This window comes from Teleopsis dalmanni, chromosome X (assembly GCF_002237135.1).
Source record: "Teleopsis dalmanni isolate 2A chromosome X, ASM223713v2, whole genome shotgun sequence".
NCBI lineage: Eukaryota > Metazoa > Arthropoda > Insecta > Diptera > Diopsidae > Teleopsis > Teleopsis dalmanni.
Genome location: NC_051848.1, coordinates 62,715,737 through 62,724,143, shown reverse-complemented (window position 1 = coordinate 62,724,143; position 8,407 = coordinate 62,715,737). Strand labels below are relative to the sequence as shown.

General features: G+C 28.7%; 1 long non-coding RNA gene across 1 annotated transcript; it reads left to right on the top strand.

Annotated features, from left to right (window-relative positions):
* The first annotated feature begins 3,823 nt into the window (after nt 1–3,823).
* On the top strand, nt 3,824–6,736 carry LOC119687317. Its single transcript, XR_005253149.1, has 4 exons — nt 3,824–4,286; nt 4,371–4,449; nt 4,504–4,606; nt 6,609–6,736. It is a non-coding gene; the product is annotated as an uncharacterized LOC119687317 (long non-coding RNA).
* Nucleotides 6,737–8,407: the final 1,671 nt, after the last annotated feature.

Below are 8,407 nucleotides of genomic sequence, written 5' to 3'. Positions count from 1 at the left end.
TCTATGAACTTTATGCCTAATGCACGATTAAGCTACAGTCGCTGTTTACAGTATTTGCACCGCAGTAGCGAATATACAGTCAACAAATGCATTTCAGTAGCATATTAGACAGATACTGTCTGATATATTCAATAGGGTTGAACTACAGTGATTATCACTAGCTACTGTATCCAGTGATTGTATATTAATCGTTCATTGTGTATTATACTATACTTCATTTTTAAATAATATCGTAAAAAAATAATTTAAATTTTAACTTACAAATTATATCGGTTTGTGAGACAGAAGTATATTAGTATTCACAATTTATCTTTATCTGCTGTGAATTTTCTTCTTCGAAACAATCGAATTAAAACACTATTCTTAAATTAGTAGTTTTAACTTCAGGAACAGAACAAATAAGAATTATTTTAGCTATTTTATAGTTTATAGCTATTTTCAATAGCTATTCACATTTCGTGGTGATAAGGGCTGCTAAGCGTTTTTATTGATAAAGCGACAGGAAACTTTTGAATCTATCATATACATTATATACTCATACATTATAATGTCATACCTATATAGCATTTTTAGTTACTGTAAATAAAATTTTATTAAAGCTTATATATTTAGCTGAAAATATATTTAGCTTGATTACGGATTTAGTGATTACTGATCTATTTTATTTTGAAATGAATATCTTTTAAAAATGACGGCTGAAACTTATATCTGATGCAGATGATGTAGATATTTCATAACCTAAGTAAGGTTTAGCCTACAACTTCTGCAGTGAGTTTCGAAATTTTCACTCCAAATATAATGGTTATATCATTAGTTGAAACTTCAGGAACAGAACAAAGTCATACGAGGCTTTTTCTGGTAATTTCAAAAGAAAGAAAATATCGAACAATTCGCAGAAAAATTGCTAAATATCACTATTTTTTTTGTTATTGTGTTTATAAAAATACAAAAATTTCATTATATACATTAAATATATATATATATATACGTATATATATATATATATATATATATATATTTATATATATAACTAAATTTGGCGCAAGGTATTTCGTTCAGATATTTGAGACGACAGAATGAAAGGGCTTTAGATTTTACATATGGAGAGTTTCAGGCATAAATAGTATATCTGTACCAGTTTGAATTTCATCAAAGCTAATGCAATGAGTGAATTACAAACTCAATCTTGTTATTTAGATTAATATAAATATATAAATATGTTTACATATAATTTTATTATCTTTTTTGTTAATTAGTATATGAATCTAATATTATATTTCAGATATAATATTAATTAGAATATAACGATGATAACTGTATTAATATGTAAATAATTACGAAATTAAATAAATTGTATAATATGTATATTATTCAATTAATTTATATAAACTATTCATTTTTCTATTAATTTTAACTGATTTTGTGATCCAATACATTTACAAGCAATATAAAGTCTTTACTATGTATTCTTCTGCTCTTCTGCTTAATTTTGTTTATGAAAATAGACCTACTGTTAAGAGATTGTAGATAAGCGTAAAAGATTAAAAATTTTCACTGAATTGAAGGAAATCTCTCTTTATCATCTCCCTTTATCTTGATGAGTGAGACTCAGAACCCTTCCTCATCCCCTTATATAACGTGACTCTTGTGGAATGAAGTGGGTTCCGTAGGTTTAAGTCTTACAAGGTGGCTTTCGATGCTACCACATACTGCAAAAAAAAAAAAAAAGAAAGATAGTATTTAGTAGTAGTAGTAGTAGTAGTAGTAGTAGTAGTAGTAGTAGTAGTAGTAGTAGTAGTATTAGTAGTAGTAATAAACACGCTTATACCGTGTTTACATTACGAACTTTGCTGGTGGAAATCGACTTTGAGCGCAAAATCAGTTACCAAAACTGACCTTATCATATAAAAATAGGCACATCAAAATGCAAACTTTTACTGTAAGTTCGCTTCATTTAACACCATTTTTTGAATACAACGCTGGATATAATGCGTTATCGAAAAGTTTTTGTGATACGGAAATGGAGAAATGACATTTCGTTTTTATTTTCGATGTGACATTTCATTTTCATTGCTCGAATAATATATTCCTAGTGCCAAGCACGGTTGCCACTTATGGTACTTTAGTACCAAAATTGGTACTTTTTTTTCCGTTTGGTACTCTGGTACTCATGTTCCAAAATGGTACATTTTCGGCGACCCAACTTTATTGTGGATATTGTATTGTTTTATACTTTTTGTACATTTTATATAAATTATATTTTCTTATAAAAAGACAATAGAAAAATTTTGGACCTTTTTTTACAGAAATGGTACCTTTTTAAACCAATTTTGGTACAGAAAAAAATTTTCAAGTGGCAACCGTGGTGCCAAGTTAAAAACGTTGCTGTGGAAAACTGGGTTGTTATTTAAAAATAAATTTTTAAAAATGAAAAAATATACTTTAGAAATTGAAATTTTTTATAAAACGTGAAATTTCCCGAGTTCAGACTTTAAATTTCGCAAAATTATTCTTCTCTATTTTTGTGTTATTTATCGCTATCTTTATAAAAAAAAAACAAATTTTTCAATATTTGTTTATAAATAACAACCTAGATTTCTATTATAATATTTCTAGCTTCATGCTCATTAATATGTTAAAAAAAAGGGTATTATCAAAATGAAGACCCGAAATGTTAATGTAAAGATTGGAAATTAACTTTAGCAAAGTTCGTTCACTATAGTTCCTAATATAAACGTGGTATTATTGTAATTATTAGTAGAGTGTATTATTAAGTGAATAGAGTTAATCATTAAACTGTTTCATTTATAAGCATTCTGACTCTCTTTTTCTTATATTCGACTCCACCTGATTCATACATACAGCTAACAGCACGTATAATGATTAACATCCTTCTCATACGATGCTTATAAACACCGACATTCGACAGATAAATGATGCAAATGGTTTTTGAATCATTTATGAGTATTACGTCACAGTTGGTAAATGATGTGATTTATCTGTTTTGAAGCATCTCCTTAATCCAGGAAATAATATCGGAATCAACATTCCTGTTAGATAAACCATTCGTAATCGAGCCATAACTCATATTATCGAAGTCTCCTTCTATATCCAGAAATGCACAAAGTGCGATTTTGTTTTTGTGGTCCTTTTCAATTTTGCAGGTCAGGTTATGCAAGACCAATTCGGTAGATTTTTCTTTAGAGTGAACTAAAGACTTAAGTTGTAACACACGAACTCACACGAACAGCACTTTTAACAATAGGGCAACCCTGTCCAGAATAATTTACCGATGACATCAAATGACAGTGAAAAGTTTTATAGTACTAGGCTCAAGTCAAATTTAAAATTATCATTGTCTTCTCACTAGAGAATTAGAGTCAAATGTCATGGAACTTTCCGCCCCACATTATTCGATACAGTATGACTCATTAATAAATTACATTATTTTTCTCTTATAGGAGTACATTTTTGTGTGGATTTATAAGCGTATTGACACAAAAGAAATTGCTTTCTATATGTAGAAAAAACCAAAAGGTATCAAGATAGTATTATAAGAATAAAACTAACAAATAGCATGAAATTGCAGTTATTATTTGTCAATTGCATATCTATCCTAAAGATTGATTTATCTACTATATGTCAAATTGACTGATTGATTGATTGCTTGATTGTAAAACCGACTCCCAAAAAGCTTTTTAATATAAAATAATTTATAGGTTAGAAATTCTACCCAATATATACAATAAAAAATTTCTAATACATAAGCAAGCTATTTTTAAAATTGCTTTCAAATGTATATTAAATGATCTTTTTTTCTGAGTTTAAAATTCCTTTAAAATTTAAATAGAAATACATTTGGGCGAATCGAATTTCTCTTCACAATGTTTTGTGGTCGTATTAATAACAAATTCTTCCGCAACAACTTTCTTTTCACGATGTACTAAATTAAATATTGAGCTGAGACTTAAAACGTTGTTGTCACATCATTTTGTTTAATTTAAATTCTAAGTTATTCGAAGATGATGGAATCAAGTCACGAAAAATCAATTGTGAAGAAAAAGCTAAGCTCACGACGAATGAAAAAATGCTGTGCTGTTAGCGTCTACAGAAATGGAGTATTCCAGGTGCAGCTCAAGAAATATCCGGAAGAAGAAGAATGGACTGATTTAACGGACAGCTCCGATTCTGAATATGATAACAATTCCACTATGGATTGCGAAAGATTATCAGTTTTACTTAATAGAAACGGTCCATCGAAAAGATCTTATGAAGATTAGTGCAAAGTAAGTATTTATAGTTGAATTAGATCTTATTTATATTATATATGTGCACACTGATAGATTACACATTTCAATATATCATTTCAGGCAATACGACATTAAAACCAAATTAAGCAATTTACTCAATATCTCTAAATTTCTTTTTGATTCTTTAGTTTAAAACATTGTAAGTATATTTTAACAAGTCAAGTTACATTTTTAATTCAATAACATTTTACAGCCTTAAAGTTCATGCATAGTTAGTTCATACATCGAGCAAATATCAAGTCTCAAAGCCTAAAACATATGTTTTCTATACATCCTGATGATAGAGAAATTTGTCAGTAAGTATCCTTAAGATTAACTAGATACAATAATTTATAACTAATTCGACTGCAAGTTTTATTTTATTTTATCTGTAGTCTAAATGATTAGCTTTTAATTAGAAATATTATATATTTTTTGCAATTTATTTATTTAATAACTTATTTCAATATTCAATCAGTAGAAAGATTTAAAACTCATATTATTGCTTTTCGGCCTCTCACCGCAGATGACAAAGTAAATATCGCTAAATTGAATCTAAAACTGTGTCAACGATTTTCTATATTTTTAAAAGCATAGGTATTTGCGGATCCACTAAGCTTCTAGTGTAGTATTTCTAATAAGTTCAACATTAATACAGAGATGTGCACATATTTCGGCAGTTAAACGAAATCTAACTGAAAGCAATAAATATATAGAATGTATGAGTTCTAAAACATTCCTCATCAAAATATGTAGTAGTCTTTCAATGCAATAGTTTAAACAATAATAATAATTTTGCGTTACTGAAGCTTGAAATAATTACTATATTCAGTTTCATAGCAGAAAGATAGAAATTTTTAAGCTAAATACAGTATTTCTATCCATTATTATTGAACCATTTTGCAGATCTCAATAAATTTTTTGACTGCTGACACACAAATCGACTGACTGTCAAATTATAATCAAAAACCGATGCAATACTCGCACCCTCTTATTTCAATTATTTGTTGACCAAACTCCTACAGAGCGATATTATGTAACACTGACCCTAACTCCCTATCAGAATGTATTAAGCATTTCTACATATATTTCAAATCAACAAGTATAGCAAGTATAGGTCATATTCATATTCGTTAAACTTTACAAAACAAAGTACAAAATAGATTTCATTTATCCTTGTTGAACATAGGACAAACATTATTATATCTGGTGACAGAGAATCCCTCTTTGTACCAAGCCCAATATATATGCGCCCATGCACGATTTAAAGAACCATTAAAGCCTATAATAAAATTTGTTTAAAACCGTTCGCATATTTCTTTATCTATGTTCAGCCAATCAGCCAATACAGAAAACGCATATTATCTTTATATTTCTACTGTTAGATTTATTATTGCTGGGGGTGCCGGCTGCTCGATCTTGTCAATAGATTTTTCTACAATCGACTCTGCCAATGATGTCTAATCATGTGACTTAGTGACGACGGTTAGGGATAAAATGAGAATGACGAGAATTCTTTTCTACAAGATCAGTTGAATAACACCAGATTAAACGAACCTAATGTTGAACAAAGATTTTAGTATGAGGCTTTTAAACAATGTTATCAACTAAGAGCGCTTTTCAAGCTTTGGAAACAAATTTTTGTTTATAATAATCAATAGGCAAAGATCCTGTATAACTATATAAGCGTATCTCTTTGCTTCTCTAAGCTTTTGAAATAAATATATCTATTAAAGCTATAAACTTTATATTTCATTTAATAAATATTTTAACATTTTTAATAAACTTAATATTTTTATATTAATATTTTACTATTTCTTGATGTTTAGAAAGCTATTGCTATAATTCAGCACACAGCACAATTCTCCCTTCCTTCTTCTTAATGTGAAGTAATTATTTACCTCTTGAAATAGGGCTCAAGTACTGTTGTAATTTCTTATCTACCATAAACTGGGAAAAATACGTGACAATAACTTGCTTCAAAATTAGCGAAGTCAACCCATTGCTATAATATCGATGTTGACAGACATGCAGGCTTGATCTACCCTTAAAGACTTTTGTAACGGTTGTGATTCAACACGTGTCAGTGCCCATCATTGGCGATAGGAGTAGATTTAAAGTCTTTACGATCTGTTTGTTAACTAACCTAGCGAACCTGTTTAGTTCATAGACTTAACAGGTTAGTGTACTTCTGCTTTAATTATATAAAACTTCCATGTTAATACCAAATTAAATTTTTTTGTGTTTCTATAGGCAGGTATTATAAGAATACATATCTTTCAAAATTGTAATACAAATAATTTAATTTAATTTCCATAGACCTACCGCATCTCCTGAGAAGAAGAAAATAAACTGGAACTAAAAGACATGCAGTCATATATATTATTCAATTTTGTTAATACAGTTATATATTATGTTATATAAACAGTTAAACAATAAATAAACTTTCAGCCAAAAATGTTTGTATAGCAACAGTAATAACTATAGATATACTAATGTATTGTCATAACATTTATTTCAATCGAAGTAAAAATATAATCAAAAAAGTTATTATCTGATTTATAGGAACATATTTTGTCCTTGAACGCCACTCGCCAAAGGGCCATAAATCATTCAATATCCCTAATATGTACGGTCTAGATATTTTAATACTTCTTAGTGCCAAAGTAAATAAAAATTGCCAAATTCAGTGCAACACAACTTTGTCAGTTCTTAACCGTATTCTCTACATATTGTTCTGAGACTGAATCAGACAAAGTCATATATACTCGTTTTTTATAGCCACAATTAACTTGATGTGCCTTCCTCGAATCGGTAATTTTATCATCGAGACAGAAAATTCCCACGGGGTCATATCAGCTAAATATGGACGATCGCTTTATAACGTTTGCACAAAACAAAAAATATTACTTTTGTTAGGAAAAATAATTTTTAACATACAAAATCAACTGAACAGGGTCAGTTGAAGCTAACCCGATGTCAAACAAAACTAATACAATATAACACCGAGTAATGATACCAAAAAAAGGATTTTTCATAGCAATAGCCACCTCTATTTGTGGCAATACGTTATATATAGCCCTGTTAAATGAAATTCTCCAAAATTACGTATATAAAAACAAAAAAACTAAGCTTATAAACTGAGTTTTAGAATAAAGTATTCTGAAACTAAATACATGATACTTCCAAGTAATGGAAAAGCTTAATATATTGTTCGCTTCGAATCAGCAGACTAATCTTTACATAGAGCATTGAAACAAGTTCATATCAGACTGCAAATCAATGAAAGAATTAAACGGTAGTCTAAAAAACCATAGTTTAATGATGTATAAGTCGATTAAAGGCAATAATGTGTTTACGATTCTAAGATCTATTTTAATAAATATAGGCGCAATAATAGAATAATGCCCGAAGCAAATCAAGGATAGCCCACTAAAGCCACCCAATATCCAACTGTTGATTGGAGAGTTCACAACACATGTGTTTGAATATACGTGTCATAATATATATGAATGACTAAAAAGGGAAAGCACTAATAACGTAATATTCATAATATTATGAATGAGTTTGAAGAGTGAAGTAAAGGAAAAACCTACCAAGAGTGTGTGTCAAAGAAGACAGTTATCTTTCAGCAGAATAATACATTATGTCACAAATTGATCATAACGGTAACGAAATTATATGCATTTATGTATTTTGAAATTTTCCCTACTTAGAGTCATATATGGTAGATTTAAATCTCAGCGACTACTATCCATACAGTAGTAAAAACTTATTAAGCTGATTTCAACAAATCGGTATGAAAATGATGTTATGGATGATTGTATTAGAGTTCAATGAGGACCAGAATCTAATTAAGAAATTTTTTTATGGTAAGATCCACTTTCTATCTAAAACTTGTGAATATCTTTTGTTTTGATCAACAAATGGATATAATTTAATGCAATCTATTGTATTTTTCAATTGTTAGTTTACTTTGCTATATATTCGAAACTAAGTTTGCACCTTACATTTCTTTATAAAACGTCTCCATTTCTTTAATCTCTATAAGTCCATACGTACATAAATACATATAACACATAATTTAGGTTAGATTTTTATTGCATTTTAATAAATAT